This window comes from Henckelia pumila, unplaced genomic scaffold, assembly GCF_033568475.1.
Source record: "Henckelia pumila isolate YLH828 unplaced genomic scaffold, ASM3356847v2 CTG_429, whole genome shotgun sequence".
NCBI lineage: Eukaryota > Viridiplantae > Streptophyta > Magnoliopsida > Lamiales > Gesneriaceae > Henckelia > Henckelia pumila.
The window spans coordinates 1550106-1569390 of NW_027331826.1; positions in this window are offsets into that span (position 1 = coordinate 1550106).

Below are 19285 nucleotides of genomic sequence, written 5' to 3' on the forward strand. Positions count from 1 at the left end.
ACAGCTTTCCGACGAACGGGCCCCCCCAATAATATGAGCCGGACCGTATCCGCGGGTAGCATCTCATACATTGATCGTTGATGGAAGGTAGGAACATTTAAACAATATTTAAATTTCCTTTATTTATCTTGATATCAATTTTAAATCATATTTAAAATGAGGGATTTTAATTTTGAAAATTTGTCTCATCATTTATAATTTGTATGTTTGCGGGATTCATACAATTTAGTCTAAAATATGCATACAACGATAATATCATATATTATATAGGATGATCGATTCCATTTCTAATCGTACCGTGGTTGCCAATCACGAATCTAAGTCCAATCCTAGGTATAATGCAGGTATGCAATGCAATCCTATTAAATTGAGCTTCCAATTTACATTTTTTCTGTCTTTATTGTCTGCTGGGCCCACCTCCATCTTCAACTCTTCTTCTCCCACTAAGTCTAATGTATTTACAATAAATAACTATGACAAGTAGGGGATACATTTTAAGGGGTGGGAACGGGACATACACCAGGCCCACTTTTATTACATATGACAATTCATATTGGGTCATAAACCAGGCCCATTAATAAATCCAACAACAATAAAAACAAATGTAAATTCCTAACATACACCTACAAAATTGGTCATGGCAATAGATCATCCTTATCCAATAATATTTAATTCAAAATTAATTTATTGGATAACATGCAATGAAAATTTAAATTAAAAGGATAAAATCATATTCCATATATAAAATCTTATTTTACATACAAAATCATATTTTATCTTTTTATCAAATAAAATCATATTTTACATATAAAATCCAATTTTATACATAAAATCATATTTTACTCAATATTTCCATAAGATCATATCTTATCATAAATTGTACCAAAAATAATTAATTTCATAAAATCTGATTTAACGGATAAAATCTATAAATTTTCCAAAAATTCAAATTTATCCAAAAATCAATTATAAAATTTTTGGACTCGAACAATTCGATCCGACGCCTCGTGGACCAATCAAAAATAATTTTCGATCGGACCAAAAATAGAATTTTAACATATTAAAATTTTAATTAAAATAAAAAAAATTAATTTTCTCTGGCCGCCCGGAACGATCTCGGGCAGCCCGCGCCCCAAAAGGGGCTCGGGCCGGGCAGCCCGTCGCTGCCCCTTGGGCAGCGACGATCGCTGTCCTGGGCAGAGCCGTGCGCTGCCCTGGGCAGCGACCATCGCTGCCCCGGGCAGCGATCCAATCGCTGCCCGTATTTTGCTCGAAAAAAAAATTTATTTTAAAAATTTATTTTGTTTCAAAAACCGAGGCTTAAAAATATTTGTACAATCGATTAATTTAATCGCTTGATCTGAGCAACCTGGCTCTGATACCACTTTTGGAAAACGGTGTTCAGATCTATCAAAATTGATACTCGGTGCAGCGGAAGTTTAAAAATTTTATATGAAACGATTCCATAATGGGTATCAAAACTTTACGATTAAATTGTGCGTGTAAAAATTAAATCACAATTAAATTTTTACCTCCAATCTCGAAACGAGATTATGGACACCAACAGATTACTCAGCTCTTGTTGTATATCCCAGGAACTGATGGACAAACAATTCTTCAATCAGGTCCACGAACAGAATTCGAATCTCTCTGATAGATTGCACTAGAAAATCTATCAGAAGTTTCTACGAAGAGAATTAACGAATTTGATCCGTTAAACCAGACTGCAAATTCAAAATTCACAGGCTGGAATTTTCGAGCAGAGAGGGAGAGGGGCGGCGACCACTTTGATAAAACAGCTAGGGTTTTTCGAAAATTGTGAGCCTCTGTTGTGTAATTTCTGTACTGCAATACCTTATTTATAATGTGGGCTGCTAACAGCTTAGGGCCCATTAGTCATAAGTTCAAGCTTGACAAGCAAAACCCGCATGTTCAGAAATTAATATAAAATTCATCGTGACTCAGATTGATAAAACAATTTCACCAATGTGCACAGAAACCATTTCTGCACTTTTTAAAGTCAAGATAAATTTTCTGAATCCGAATTCAGTGATTTCCAAAAATGTCCATCCCTATGTCATTTTAGGAAATCTTACTCCCTCTACTCTTAAATAAGAAGTCCCACTTCTTTGTTCATTAAATTTAACTCTTTAAATTTAACTATCTCAACGGGGATTAAAAATCCATTACTTGTGTGACCCTCAATGGTTCAGGGATACAGCTAGTCGTGGGCTCACAACTCCTTGTGACTCGGAACAACAATTTCCGACTTGCCCATCGAATCATGGTAAGAGCGCCTAGCAACATCGCCCCATGATTCCCTATGTATCACTGATCGTGCCTGCAAGAACCAATAGATTTTGGTTAGCGTACAGTACGGTCCCTTCATCCATATATCCCGATCGAATCAACAACCATTGGTAAATCGAGAGTCGTTCGAGATTCGATAACTATGCAATACATCTTGAAGATCAAATAGTGACATCGCATGTGCTACTAAGAAACCATTTCTTAAAACACATCATGTACTCTGGCCAGAGATTCGTCACACTTATATCTCCTCAGATTGCATAGGATATCCACACTAGCAAGTATGTGGTGAATCCTTGACAACAAAGCATCGACTACTATATGTGTCGTAACTGTACCCAATCCCGACACCTGATGACCCCAATAGAGTCGGTAAAAGAGTCAAAGCACAGTACTAGCATATAGAGTCTCAATGATGTTTCAAGTAGTAAGGACTAATGGTGTACAACCAAAACCGCGGACTTTATCTACTCGATAAGTGATAACCACTTGGAAAGTCCGGATAGGGTAGTTCGATCATTCATCGTATGAATATCCATTTGAATGCTTTGAACATCTCTATGTTCCATACCAATGAAACGTGGTACTCGACATCGCAAATGCTAGTCTCAATCTCGAGCGATCCTTATCCTTATTAACGGACGGCTCAATCGACTAGGAACTGTTTAAAATATACAGTGACTATAAGATGTGTTTCATGATAGTCATCCCCATGTACTACCACATCTTACATACACTATTGTATATTCAAGGTCTTTATCAAAACAATAATAGTATATCACAATATAACAATATGAAGAAAGATAAAGTCATTTCCATTATAAAATTGTAAATTATATTAAACAAAAGATTGTTTATACATAGAGTCATCAAAGCACTTAGCCACAAGTTGGCTCACCGGGCACCCACTCTTTCAACTCATGCCTTAGAGGGGGAGAAATGTAAGGCCCGAGATTATTTAATTTTAATCCGAGAATATTTAATTTGAAAATATTTAGAGTTTAGAATTAAATTCTAATATTCTTAAATGAATAAGGATTGAAATTGAATTAAATCACTTTTCTAGGGACTGAATTGAAAATAGCCAAATGTTCAGGGACTAAACTGCAATTTGGCTAATATATATCCAAACTTACCTTTAATATATCTGATTCCAACGTGAAAACCATCAGATTAAAAGAAAAGAAAGGGCAGAGATGGTGGAACCCTTTTTGGACGCCATTTTCATCCGTAAAAGCTCCGATAACTCGTGATCCGGTCATCGGAAATTCGAGATAAATATATATCTGCGATCACCGCTCCGAGAGCTACATTTTGGTATAAATTTTATTGAGCTTTCTCATATTTGGTTTTTATGATGAAGATGGAATTTCATGATTTTAAGATATATGCATATTTGAGTTGCACCGATTATGTATTCACAGACGGTTCGGAAAAAGACTGTCGTTCGAATGTTATATGAATTTAGAAGCAAAATTTGAAATTTATCATTTCTGATATGTTGCTGAATGTGTATATATATTGATGTTTGTTGAAGATTATGGTTGGTATGGCTTGGTAGATTGATTTGGATATCGTTTGGATTGCCGATTTTTAGCCGTTACGCCGCCTATTTCATAATTGATCTACGTTTGAACTTGTTGAATGAATGGTGTATTGAATTGAGTTGAAGCTGATATTATTGTTCCAAACACTTCATTTCAGCCTTGTGTTTGATGTTGTCGAACTCAGGAAATCCGGAATTGAATCGGCAAAGAGTTCAAGAAGATTTGAAGCATTGTCAGACTCGACATTGAGAAGTATAAATGTCAGTTAATCCAGATAGGATAGATCACTCGAAATAGCTATTGTTTCGAGTATTCCCTTGTCAATCACATACTTGTTTGATTATGTGCTTTATGTGATTAGATGCTTTTTGTTGCTTTGTTGTTTATTTGATTAAGTGTTCAAGGTTTTTTTATAGCATTTAATGCATACAGACTATGTTTCATGAATATTAAACTCCAGCCTGAAAAGCATAGAGGGCTGAAAGGCCTAGAGTGCATATGATGCTTGGAAAGCTGTAGTTGAGTGGCACGGAATGTAGAGTTACTTCTAGAGCCAAAAGACTCACTATAGTTATACCAAAGTCAGAGGAAATAAAATGTTTGGCTTCACCTCGAATGGGTAAGTTGGTGTTCGTTTGAGATTTTATTTCCTCGGGATCCCAAGAACCAATATTTGTTTGATATCAGATTTGATAGTCTACCATTGAAACATGCATTGCATTTATGTTTAATTATAGTGCATGTTTTGTTATTTATATTGGGATTTATTCTCACTGGAGTTTTTCGGCTATTGCTTTGTTTTGTATGTGTGCATGATAATAGGTGGGGCAGGAGCTGGTCAGAAATGACAATAATAGCTCGAGAGAGAGTAATAACATGTGGTGATTCGGGTTTTAGCAGTTGATGTACTAGATCTTGTATCGAACATGTTAGAATACTAGATTTTAGTTTATATGTTTGATCTTCATCACTTTTGAGATTGGTACATATTGTATATTCTAGATCATGATGTTCATGTTTGAATTTGTAGTGTACCAAGATGTTATGAGCTATGCATGATTTCTATTTTGTTTATGGTTTAGTACACAACAATATTCATCAGAGATTTTGTCCCAGGGTCGCTGGTTTGTTGACCTGCGCGCGGGCGAGAGTTCATCTCACGCGAGCGCAGGCCACCAACAATTCTCGCTGGAACATTGCCTCAGGCGCGGGAGAGGTTATATCGCGCACGCACGCGAGCCAATGCTTTGCCGCGGGAAGTTTTGCTCACGCGCGGGTGAGGAGAATCTCATGCGCGCGCACGAGTCATGGATTAAAAAAAAAAAATTTGGTTCTAATTAATTGAACTAGATTGTGTTATATGATGTTTAAGTATAAATTGCCCCAAGATAAGATTAGCAACCCGGGTCCCCACAACAGGAGTCGCAGTCTGACTGACTATGAGAAAGAGAAGATGGTTAGTTACTGAGGAATTTCTGATTGGGAATCCTTTCTATCCGGAGTAATTGAGTGCAGCAGCTGTTGCTCTGAGCCGAAAGATCTGTTATTATCTTATCTAATTTTGGTATTTGCTTTGATCGTTGATTGCTTCACTTGTGATCAGAGTTTGAAGCAGATATGAGGTCTATCAGGATTTTTCTTTCGAGCCGAATCAGAATTGATTGAGAAGATCAAAGATTGTTCAGAGATTTGATTCGATTTTTCAGAGTTCAATGAAGAAAAGTAATAACTGAACTAGTCTGAGATTTAGGTTGGTGCTGATGCTCTATTTGAGATTGAGCTTATTGTCATGCCAGATGTTTCTGATGGAGACAGCGTATCTTGAGATTGGCACATTGCAGTCTATTCCGTGTTCTTTTTGATGACCGAAAGATGTTTGATGATTTGAGGAATCAGATGGAGAACGATGTTTGAGGTAGGTTTTTCCGATGTTCTGAACTGTCTGCAGTTGATATCAGAGAGAGAACGACCCGACTGTCTGTTGTACAGTTTATTCTGGTTCAGAATAGGATAGAGATCGTGTTTATGATGGATTCATCAGGAAACTTCTTTGAGCAGTCTGAGTTTGAGGTACTATCTGTTTAAGATTGACCGATTGGTGAAAGCTGCTACTGTTTTGCGTACATGATGATTCTCAAAAGTAATCAGAGGATAGATATTCTGTCAGATCGTTTGATTGCCGGATTTGGTCTTTCAGGCAGATATCTTTGTTATACCCTTTCTTTTGGTATATTCTTCGAAGAGGCTTTTGTTAATTCGATTACATCTGAGTACATTTTAGTATCCTCAGAACGACGGACAGTCAGAACAGATGATTTGGATTAAGAGGCTTTGTCGAGCTGTGGTGCTAGGCCGACCCAATATCTAAATAGACTGATATGGGCTAGGTGAGGGTGATCGGTCCATGCCATCTCTTAAGCTCAATTATTACCAGTGTAGTGACCCTTACCTGGATCACCTACTAAACAGAACTTAGACATGCAATTAACTTAATTAAATGGATATCAGAATAAAACTGCGGAAACCATAAACATTATACAATCCCAAGTAAAGGAATCTGTAAATACCCAAATATTATACAACCAGATCGAATAGCTGAATCAATCTAATAACAACAGAATAAAACCTAGGCGAAGCTCCAGCTGGCCAACAACTGCCTAGCCCCTCTTGGATCCACCCGCCTCATCCAATCGCAAACCTGCCCCATGGAATAGGGTGTCCAGAAACATAGAGTACGAGACGTGAGCATAAAACGTTCAGTACGAGAGTATGATCATACATGCATGCAAAGTGAACTCCCTATAAACTCGAGGTCAAGGATCAGATAACAGAGACATACCAGACCCTGGTATGTAGCATGCTGTGCCGTCGCTTCAAGAGGTGGCTCCCATACCATAATACCAGTGGATATGCCGGACCCAAATCGATGGAAGTCCAACCACTAACAGGATAAGGAAAAAACCCTACTAACAGACATCTCGAAGGAGATAACTCAGTATGAAAATGAATGCAGCATAAATCAATGACATATAAACCATGCAGTCACATAATACATGCATACTTAGTCAGGATATCTCGAACAGTACTTCCGTACCTCAAATCAGTGCAAGCTCTACCAACTCTAGTTCCACGCCTATAGTATGCTCTACACTGCCAAATGATACTACTATCATTATAGTGTTCTAAAAGCCTTAACTAAGCTATTGCATACTCCTAAATATTTATAGGAAGCAAAAGCTATACCTTCATCCGTCGTTAGCCCTTTGCTGTCGAGTGCCTCAAAACTAAGCCACAGCTCCGCTACGACGCCTGGATCTCTATGCCACTTCCGGATTCCCCACGGGATGCCTAGAATTCCCTAGATCTTAATTAGAAGGCTAAGGAATCGAGAGAGAAGAGAGGGATCGGTGCACTCAAATATGAGCTCGGCACCCTCTATTTATAGACGCAGTTCGGGCCCTCCGAACTGACTTCGGAGCCTCCGAACACGTTTGGATCGTCCGAACTGGATTTCGGATCATCCGAACTCAATATTACGTCATTGCTTACGTCAGAATAATGACGTCATCCATGACGACTGTCGGAAGCACGTTCGCAGCGTCCGAACCACTCTTCGGATCGTCCGAACCCTGGCTTCGGACCGTCCGAACCTTGACTTCGGAGCCTCCGAACTCGATGACCCTCAAACCATTTCCAAGTGTTCTGAATCCAATTCCGGACTCCGTTAACCCATTAAGAGTTCCCTTAATCACGTTTACTCTTAACTAGTAGGATTAATGAATTGATTAATACTTAATCACTGATTTCGGGCTCGGGCTACTACATTCTCCCCCACTTAAGATGTTTCGTCCTCAAAAACAGATCTTAAGTACTGAATGTAATACAGAAATCAGAAACATTCTTTATTCAAATCAAACGTTTACAGAGTTTGCAACTGAATACAACTTAAAGAATGAAATCAAAACAACTCAGGATAGTCTTCACGCATCCTGTCCTCAAGCTCCCAAGTAGCTTCCTCTGTGCCTCGGCGCTGCAACTGAACTAAAACCAAAGGAATGACTTTGTTCCGCAAAACCTTATCCTTATAATCCAGGATACAAATAGGTTTCTCAACATAGGTCAAATCCTTGCTCACCTGAACCTCAGACCGCTGCAAAATATGAGACTCATCCACCACATACCGTCGCAACAGAGATACATGGAACACGTCGTAAATACTGGAAAGATGCGGTGGCAAAGCTAGTCGATAAGCCAAATCGCCAATACACTCCAAGATCTCAAACGGACCGATAAACCTGGAAGACAACTTGCCCTTAAGGCCAAATCTGAGAATCCTGCGGAAAGGTGACACTCTCAGAAAGACTTTCTCCCCGACATCGAACAGAAAAGGCCTATGCTTGGTGTTAGCATAGCTGGCCTGACGATCCTGTGCAATCTTAATCCATTTCTTGATCTGATCAACAATGTCTATCGCCTGTTGGATAAACTCCGGTCCCTCAGCCTGTCTCTCCCCCACTTCTTCCCAGAAGAGTGGAGTGCGACAACGTCGCCCGTACAATGCCTCAAAAGGTGCCATCCCAATGCTAGTATGATATTTGTTGTTGTACGCGAACTCGATCAATGTCAAATGATCCTGCCAGGCTGAACCAAAATCCATGATGCACGCTCTAAGCATATCCTCCAAAATACGGATAGTGCGCTCTGACTGACCATCAGTCTTCGGATGATAGGCAATACTCAAGCTGAGAGTAGTACCCATCGCACGCTGAACACTCCCCCAGAATCTAGAAGTAAACCTGGGGTCTCGATTGCTGACAATGCTCACAGGCACTCCATGAAGTTGAACGATCTCCTGAATGTACAACCGAGCCATACGATCCACATTGTACTCCCGATTATAGGCAATGAAATGCGCTGACTTGATGAGTCGTTCCACCACAACCCAGATAGCATCACAGTTCCACGGGGATACCGGCAAATGGGTCACAAAGTCCATTGTGATAAACTCCCATTTCCATTCAGGAATAGGCAGACTGTGAAGCAATCCTCCAGGTCGTCGGTGCTCTGCCTTGACCTCTTGACACACCAAACATCTCGAAACAAACTGATAAACACAGCCTTTCATTCCCTTCCACCAGAAATGAGTACGTAGATTCTTGTGCATCTTGTTGCTCCAAGGATGAATACTCAACTTAGAGCGATGCGCCTGAGAAAAGATCTCCTCTCGCAACTCTTTATCCTGCGGAATCACAAGCCTACCAAACAAACACAGAAAGCCATCTGACTGATAATGAAATCCAGACGAGCTACCCTCGTTAGCTAGACGATCTAAACGCTGGGTCTTTGAATCAGACATCTGAGCATCTCGAATCCGCAAATACAAAGCTGGCTCAGATAATATCGCAAACATCTGGATACTCTGCATACCTTTCTTATGCTTGAAGGTATATCCTGAAGTAAAACAGTCACTGATCGCACTAGGCATCGAACAAATCTGAAGTGCGGATAGTTGCACCTTGCGACTCAAAGAATCAGCAGTGAGATTAGCAGCTCCCGAATGGTACTTAATCTCGCAATCATAGTCCTTAAGCAAGTCCATACAATGTCTCTGCCTCATGTTCAACTCCGCCAGAGTAAACAAATACTTGAGACTCTTATCGTCGGTGAAGATCTCAAATTTCTCGCCATACAGATAATGACGCCAGATCTTCAAAGCGAACACAATGGCTTCTAACTCCAAATGATGGACTGGGTAGTTGTCCTCATGAAGCTTCAGCTGTCTAGAAACGTATGCGATCACATGCTCATTCTGAGTCAGGACACAACCTAACCCCTAAAGAGAAGCATCAGTGTATACCATATACCCTCCAGATCCTGACGGTAATGCCAACACTGGCACAAAAGTCAACCGCCGTTGAAACTCACAGAAGTTCTCCTCACACTCGGAGGACCACTCGAAATCCACACCCTTGCGGGTAAGCTGCGTCAAAGGTCGAGCTAGTTGAGAGAAGTTCAAAATGAAGCGACGATAATATCCTGCTAGACCCAGAAAGCTACGGATCTCATCAACCGTCATCGGACGCGACCAATTAAGCACCGCCTCAATCTTGCTTGGATCAACAGAAATCCCCTCCCTGTATATGATATGGCCAAGAAAGACCACTCGATCTGTAACGCCCCGAATTTATCTTAATTGAGCTTAGTTGAGTTAATTAGAGATTTCAGAGTTCACGAGCCAACTTGATTTTGATCAGGATCCTTTTTGCAAATTTTGGATTTTTCAGGGACTAAAACACAGAATTGGGAAATTTTTAGATATTGAATAGGCTTTTGAATTTTCTTCCCCCATTCCTTCTCCTTCTTCCTCTCTCCCTCGCCTCTCTCCTCCATTTTCACGCCCCGACTCATTTCTCAAGCTTTGGGATTTCAGTCCGAGCTCGATCCGTCCGTTAGAATTTAATTCTGAAGGCAGATTAGCAATCACGACAACGAGAGCTCCATTATAGCGTAAGTTTATCTTCGATCGGGCACTTTCCATTTTTTGGATATTGTTAGAATCGATTGGTTTTCAGGTATGTTGTTCTTGGCAGAGTTCTGGTTGTTTATTCTCAGTCAGTTTTGAATTTGAGCGTCGTTCGGAATTGTTTTGATTTTTGGAAGATTATTCGAAATTTGGGTTTTGGAGATTTGTTGGGTTTGAGCCATTTTTTGGGTTTGATGGTTGATTTGAGTTTATTGGATTGATATTATACTGTTTGTATTTCCGGTTTGATTAGTTATAGCCGTTATGCCGCCAGTTTGAGTTTTGGAATATCAATCGTTTATATTGATGAGATTTTGGATTTAGGAGTTGGAATTGAGTTTGAATGGTTGATTTGGATGGATTGACATTATAATTTTTTTATATCTCCTTTCAGATTCAGTTGCAGATTTTGGAGTCCAGAAATTACAGAATTCGAATCGTTGACGAATTGATCGAGGTTTGATATCGAGGTTACTTTATTATTTGACTTGAATCGAATGATGTTTGATTGAGCCTTTTGTGCTTGTAGCTTGTCCGGATTTCAGCTACGTCAATAAAAGAAGAGTTAAAAGACGACTTTGGAATGGAATAGGACAATTAACTCGAATCCGGAATGATTCGAGTGTCCTAGGGAAAATCACATACTTACATGCTTCTTGAATTATATGTTATTTTTTTTACTGGAATCAGTTGAATTAGTTTTGATTTGCATTGCATTCATATTGAGCCAACTACCTTTGTTTTGCGGGAAAGAGAGGCCCAGAAGAGTTAGATGTTCTGTGGACTATAGTTGAGTGACATTGGTTAGCAGATTTTTACCAATTGTCGAGAAACACTCTCTATATGTGCCCAGAGTCTAGAGGAGAAAAATATGCACTGTCCACCTCGATCGGGAGAGTCGGTGTGTTGGTGATATTTTGTCCTCGGGATCCCAATTGAGAAAAGAGAACTTTTACCTTGTGATTATCCAGACTTGATAATCCTTGTTTTAAAGACATGCATTGCACTTTATGCAATTGATTTGGAGTTATTGACATGCTATTGGAACTCTTGTTTGGTTATTTCATATATCGCGTTCGATATATTATTTGATATGCATGCTTTGTCTCTTTTACTAGGAATTTTATTCTCACCGGATTATCCGGCTATGGTTTTGTTTGTATGTGTACCTGACGGCAGGTGGGACAGGATCGAGTCAGAGATCGCATGGCTAGGTGGTCGAGTTGATAGAGTGAGGCCTCGTTATTGTAGGAGTCGATTTTGTTTTCGAACTCGGTTGTACTTGTTGTATTTTGATTGTAGAACTTAGAAGTGATGCATATTCTACTAGATTGATTATTGTACAACTATAGAACTTCATGTATTGTATTTTGACAGTCGGATATATCAATGCATGTTTATGATTAAGTTGGTTTATGGTTTTTCACTTTCCCAAGCTTTAGCTTTGCTTTTTGGGAGTGTTTTTCAGTGCAGGTCGAAGGGGCAGCGCGCCCGCGCGACTCGAGGAGCGCCCGCGCATCTCCTGGGCTTGGAATTTTGCATTTTGCAAAATTTCGGCGCTCCCGTGCCACCTAGAGGTGCGCCCGCGCCTCCCCGGGGCTTGGAATTTCGCATTGTGCGAAATTTCGGTGCGCCCGCGCCTGTTGCTCGATCTTTTTTTAAAAAAAAAATTGATTTCTTTTCCGCGGCTCCTCGTGTTCGTTTGTGTTTAATTAAACGAGTTTAGATGATTAGAAACGGGGTCTCACATTAAGTGGTATCAGAGCGATAAGTTTCTTGGACTGAATTAGAGTGAGCAGGGTAGATCGAGTTCACATGAATTGAATTCTCGCATGTGATTGAATTATTTAATTGCTTGTTTAAATACCATGCGAGCATGCTTTATTACGTGAAGATTATTTGAACTGCATGATTTTGTAGTTTAATTTGTGAAGCATGAATTATCTGGAATATAAGCTGTAATTATTTCTCAATTGCAACTGAATATTTCTGAGATAGAAGAAAATTATTGAATAGAGATTATGGACACGAGATGATTGAGTTGAGATTGAGATGTTGTGTCCTAATGCTCTCGAATTTGAAATATGTGTTCCTCGATAAATTTTTGAACAGGAACATTTCGTATCTAAATTCGATTGAACGAGGTTGTTCTACGACCGGAGAATGGACGTTACTCCAATGCCGATGGAAGCCTTGTTGATGAGGTTCCAGACCTTTCAACCCCCAACCCTGAGAAGTTCAGAGAGTGCAGTGGAATGTGTGAATTGGTTAGAAGAAATCGACCAGTTATTTGATTCTCTGGAATACAACGATGACCGTAGAATTCAGTTAGTTATGTACCAACTGCAAGGGATTACCAAAATTTGGTGGATTTTTAGGAAGAAGGCATTAGAGAATCAAGGTTTGGTTGTTTTGTGGAGTTTGTTCAAAGCTGAATTTCTTAGCCAGATTCCGTTCCAAAAACCGATCGTGTACAGAGGGAGTACCACTAGAAATCGTTTGCAACCGAGAGGACGGTCATTCAAGAAGTATGGGAGTAGTTCTTCCAGCTCCAGAGGATCGAAACAGTCTGGTTCCGGACATAGTTCAGGATCTTCCGGTGTATCTTGCAATAACTGTGGAGGTCAACACCTCAGTGAGCATTGCCTTGGGATTTCTGGATGCTGCAATATCTGCCATCTTCCAGGACACTTTGCTAGGAGATGTCCTTAGCATTATACCAGTGGGACTCAGTCGGGGAGTTCTTTTATACCGATGGTTCAACAGGAGGGACAAGCTCGTGTAGTTCACTCATTTCAACCGCCGCACGAGAATCGGCCTAGAGGCTTTTCGATCATGAATCAACCTCCGATTCAACAGACGTTAAATCTTTCTCTCCTTGAGGATCCGCAGACTTGTGTTGCACCCGATGATGAATCAACCTCCAATTCTTTTATACCGATGGTTCTGTTACGCTCCTTATTCTTAACTGAGGATATTAATATGATGCATCCTCTGCCTTTTGAGATTTTTCATTCCATAGTTGCTTTTGTATGTTGTATGATCGCTTGATTTCAAAATTGTACGGAGGAATTCTCTTTGTATACAGTTGATGTCTTAGAATCTAGCCCGAATTGGTTGATAAATCAGTGGTTAGAGAGTTTGCTAGTATTGCTAGATGAGATTCCGGGATTGCCTCTGATTTATGAAGTTAATTTCAGCAACAACTTGATATCAGACATCATCATTTGAGAGTAGCAAGAAAGAGGTATGGAAGAGTGGATTCGGAATGAGGTATGGCCGCTTTGATTCTGTTGTAGTACCGTTTGAATTGTAAACTCGTCTTCAGTTTTATAGACCCTTTGAACTAAACCTATCAGAGATGTTAGATGAATTCGTAAGTATTCGATCTGTGGAATTCTCATCCGTTTGAAGAGTTGTGCTGATCTTTTAGATTCTTGGTTGATGATCGCTGATTGCATTCCAAGAAGTGATACGCTATTTTACCGACGGAATTTTGATTGGTTTGAGGTTGTGGGGACCCGGGTTGCTAATCTCATCTTAGGGCAATAAATGATTAATTAAAAATTAATCAAACAATACATGAATAATAGACCAAGAGCTAAAAAAAATTTTAATTTTTTTTAAAAGAAGGCCCCTCGCTCGATCGGGAAAATGTTACCGATCGAGCGAGCATAAAATTGCAGCTCTCGGTCTGAATCCATTTTGGCCTCGCTCGATAGGTGGAAATCACCCGATCGAGCGAGACCAAAAGCTCAATACTCTGTTTTTGCAAACACAAGCCGCGCTCGATCCGTGGACTTTACCAGATCGAGCGGGCACTCTATCCAGGAAATAAAAATGCAACTTTGCTGTACACTTTGATTCCAAATCTCATACACACTTCATATAAACTTCTAAACATGCTTCTAGATAATTTACATGCATTCAAACTAATATTAAGTGATCTAGAATACATGAACTCTCAAGTATAAATCAATACTTGGCAAAAACAACCTATACAAAGGTTCTTGCTTTCTAACATGTTTACCAAATCTTAAATACATGTCATCTGCTTAAAACCCGAATCACCACATGCTATCTCTCTTCTCAAGCTATCCAAGCCAACTCTAGCTTAATCTTGCTCCAACCTGATGCAATGCACACATACAAACAAAGCAACAGCCGGATAACTCCGGTGAGAATAAATCTCAGTATAAAAGACATGCATATATATCATGTAGTGACCCTTACCCGGATCACCTACTAAACAAAACTTAGGCATTCAATTAACTTAATAAAACAGATATCAGAAATAATCTAGCGAAAACCATAAATAAATACAATCCCAATGAAAGGAATCTGCAATTTATCCAAATACTATACAACCAAATCGAATAGCTGTATCAACCCAAAACAATAGAAATAAAACCTAGACAAAGCTCCAGCTGGCCAACCACTGCCTAGCCTCTCTTGGATCCCCCAGCCTCGTCCAATCGCAAACCTGCCCCATGGAATAGGGTGTCCAGAAACACAGAGTACGAGACGTGAGCATAAAATGCTCAGTACGAGAGTATGAGTATACATGCATGCAAAGTGAACTCCCTATAAACTCGAGGTCAAGGATCAGATAACAGAGACAGACCGGGCCCTGATATGTAGCACGCTGTGCCGTCGCTTCAGGAGGTGGCTCCCATACCATAATACAAGTGTATATGCCGGACCCAAATCGATGGAAGTCCAACCACTAACAGGATAGGGAAAAACCCTACTAACAGACATCTCGAAGGAGATAGCTCAGTATGCAAATGAATGCAGCATAAATCAATGACATATAAACCATCCAGTCACATAATACATGCATACTCAGTCAGGATATCTCGAACAGTACATCCGTAACTGAAATCAGTGCAAGCTCTACCAACTTTAGGTCCACGCCTATAGTCTGCTCTACACTGCCAAATGATTCTACTATCATTAAAGCGCTCTAAAAGCCTTAACTAAGCTATTGCATACTCCTAAATATTTATAGGAAGCAAAAGCTATACATTCGTCCGTCGTTAGCCCTTTGATGTCGATGCCTCCAGAACTTGGGCACAACTCTGCTATTTAAAATGAATTCTCGGCCTTCTATTTATAGACAACGATCGGAACCTCCGATCCTCGATCGGAACGTCCGAACCTCGATCGGACGTCCGATCCTGCCATCGGAGCTTCCGAAGATCCTGATCTGCCACGTGTCAAAATATCACTTGTTGACTTCGGATAGGGGTGATCGGAGCTTCCGATCCTGATCGGAGCTTCCGATATAGCCACATGTCATGCCTGACATAATACCATCGGAGCTTCCGATCCACCTTCGGAGCTTCCGATCCTGTTCGGAGCTTCCGAACTCACCTTCGGAGCTTCCGAACTCTACCCAAGTAATTATGATTAATTCCTTATTTACTAATTTTGGTTACGGGCTACTACATTCTCCCCCACTTAAGATATTTCGTCCTCGAAATCAGATCTTAAGTACTGAATGTAATACAAAAATCAGAAACATTCTTTATTCAAATCAAACATTTACAGAGTTTGCAACTGAATACAACTTAAGAATGAAATCAAAACAACTCAGGATGGTCTTCACGCATCCTGTCCTCAATCTCCCAAGTAGCTTCCTCAGTGCCTCGGCGCTGCCACTGAACTAAAACCAGAGGAATGACTTTGTTCCGCAAAACCTTATCCTTATAATTCAGGACACAAATAGGTTTCTCAACATAAGTCAAATCCTTGTTCACCTGAACCTCAGACCGCTGCAGAATATGAGATTCATCTGCCACATACCGTCTCTACAGAGATACGTGGAACACGTCGTGAATACTGGAAAGATGCGGTGGCAAAGCTAGCCGATAAGCCAAATCGCCAATGCTCTCCAAGATCTCAAACGGACCGATAAATCTGGGAGACAACTTGCCCTTAAGGCCAAATCTGAGAATCTTGCGGAAAGGTAACACTCTCAGAAACACTTTCTCCCCGACATCGAACTGCAACGGCCTACGCTTGATATTAGCATAGCTGGCCTGACGATCCTGTGCAGTCTTAATCCGTTTCTTGACCTGATCGACAATGTCTACAGCCTGCTGGATAAGCTCCGGTTCCTCAGCCTGTCTCTCCCCCACTTCTTCCCAGAAGAGTGGAGTACGACAACGTCGCCCATACAACGCCTCAAAAGGTGCCATCCCAATACTAGTATGATAGCTGTTGTTGTATGCGAACTCGATCAACGGCAAATGATCCTGCCAAGCGGAACCAAAATCCATGACGCACGCTCTAAGCATATCTTCCAAAGTACGGATAGTGCGCTCTGACTGACCATCAGTCTCCGGATGATAGGCAGTACTCAAACTGAGAGTAGTACCCATCGCACGCTAAACACTCCCCCAGAATCTAGAAGTGAACCTGGGGTCCCGATCGCTGACAATACTCACAGGCACTCCATGAAGTCGAACGATCTCCTGAATGTACAACCGTGCCATACGATCCACATTGTACTCACGGCTATAGGCAATGAAATGCGCTGACTTGGTGAGTCGGTCCACCACAACCCAGATAGCATCACAGTTCCTCGGGGATATCGGCAAATGGGTCACAAAGTCCATTGTGATAAACTCCCATTTCCATTCAGGAATAGGCAGACTGTGAAGCAATCCTCGAGGTTGTCGGTGCCCTGCTTTGACCTGTTGACACACCAAACATCTCGAAACAAACTGATAAACACTGCATTTCATACCCTTCCACCAGAAACGAGTACGTAGATCCTTGTACATCTTGTTGCTCCCAGGATGAATACTCAACTTAGTGCGATGCGCCTGAGACAAAATCTCCTCTCGCAACACTTCATCCTGCGGAATCACAAGCCTACCAGACAAACACAGAAAGCCATCTGACTGATAATGAAATCCAGACGAGCTACCCTCGTTAGCTAGATGAGCTAAACGTTGGGTCTTCAAATCAGACATCTGAGTATCTCGAATCCGCGAATACAAAGCTGGCTCAGATAATATCGCAAACATCTGAATATTCTGCATACCTTTCTTATGCTTGAAGGTATATCCTGAAGTACAAAAGTCAATGATCGCACTAGATATCGAACAAGTCTGAAGTGCGGATAGTCGCACCTTGCGACTCAAAGAATCAGCGGTAAGATTAGCAGCTCCCGGATGGTACTTAATCTCGCAATCATAGTCCTTAAGTAAGTCCATCCAACGTCTCTGCCTCATTTTCAACTCTGCCTGAGTGAAAAAATACTTGAGACTCTTATGGTCGGTGAAGATCTCAAATTTCTCGCCATACAGATAATGACGCCAGATCTTCAAAGCGAACACAATGGCTGCCAATTCCAAATCATGGACTGGATAGTTTTCCTCGTGAAGCTTCAGTTGTCTAGAAGCGTATGCGATCACATGCCCATTCTGAGTCAGAACACAACCTAACCCCTGAAGAGAAGCATCAGTGTATACCACATACCCTCCAGATCCTGACGGTAATGCCAACACCGGCGCTGAAGTCAACCGCCATCGAAGCTCACAGAAATTCTCCTCACACTCGGAGGACCACTCGAAATCCACACCCTTGCGGGTAAGCTGCGTCAAAGGTCGAGCTAGTTGAGAGAAGTTCAGAATTAAGCGACGATAATACCCTGCTAGACCCAGAAAACTACGGATCTCAGCAACCGTTGTCGGACGAGACCAATTAAGTACCGCTTCAATCTTGCTTGGATCAACAGAAATCCCCTCTCTGGATATGATATGGCCAAGAAAGACCACTCTATCCATCCAGAACTCACACTTGCTCAGCTTGGCGTACAACTGCTCATCTCGAAGAGTCTGTAGTACCAACCGCAAGTGAGAAACATGCTCTTCCGTATTACGCGAATACACCAAAATGTCGTCAATGAAAACCACGACAAACTTGTCCAAATACTCCCTGAAGACACGGTTCATCAAAATCCATGAATATAGCCGGCGCATTAGTCAAACTAAATGGCATCACTAGGAACTCGTAATGTCCATAGCGAGTACGGAATGCAGTCTTGGCTACGTCCTGATCACGGACTCTTAACTGATGATACCCAGATCTCAAGTCAATCTTGGAGTAAACTGATGTGCCCTGCAGCTGATCAAACAAGTCATCTATACGAGGCAACGGATACTTGTTCTTTACAGTGACTCGATTCAGCTGTCGATAGTCAATGCACAGCCGCATCGACCCATCCTTCTTTTTCACAAAGAGAACAGGAGCTCCCCAAGGAGATACACTAGGACGAATGTACCCCTTGTCCAAAAGATCCTATAGCTGATTCTTCAACTCATGCATCTCTGACGGAGCCAGACGATACGGTGCTCGAGAAATAGGCAAAGTACCCGACATCAACTCTATGCCAAACTCGACTTCCCTAACAGGAGGAAAACCCGGAATCTCATTAGGAAATACATCTGGAAATTCATCCACAACAGGAATGCTCTCTATTACAATACTCTCACCGGACAAATCAACTGCATAGATAAGGTAGCCTTCCCCGCCAGACTCTAGAGCTCGACAGGATCTCAAAGCTGATACCAAAGGCATCGGGGGTCGCGCTTCATCTCCATAGAAAAACCAGCTCTCACTCCCCTCTGGATGAAAGCGTACTAATCTCTTATAGCAGTCCACTGAAGCTCGATAGGTAGTCAACATATCTATTCCCAGAATGCAATCAAAGTCGTCCATCGCTAGGACCATGAGATTCGCTAACAGAATGTTCCCTTCGAACTCTAAAGGGCAACCCATCACTAGACGCTTAGCCAAAGCAGATTGGCCCGTCGGAGTAGAAACAGACATCACTACGTCTAGTGCAATGCATGGTAACTTATGCCTCTTAACAAAACGTGCAGAAATGAAG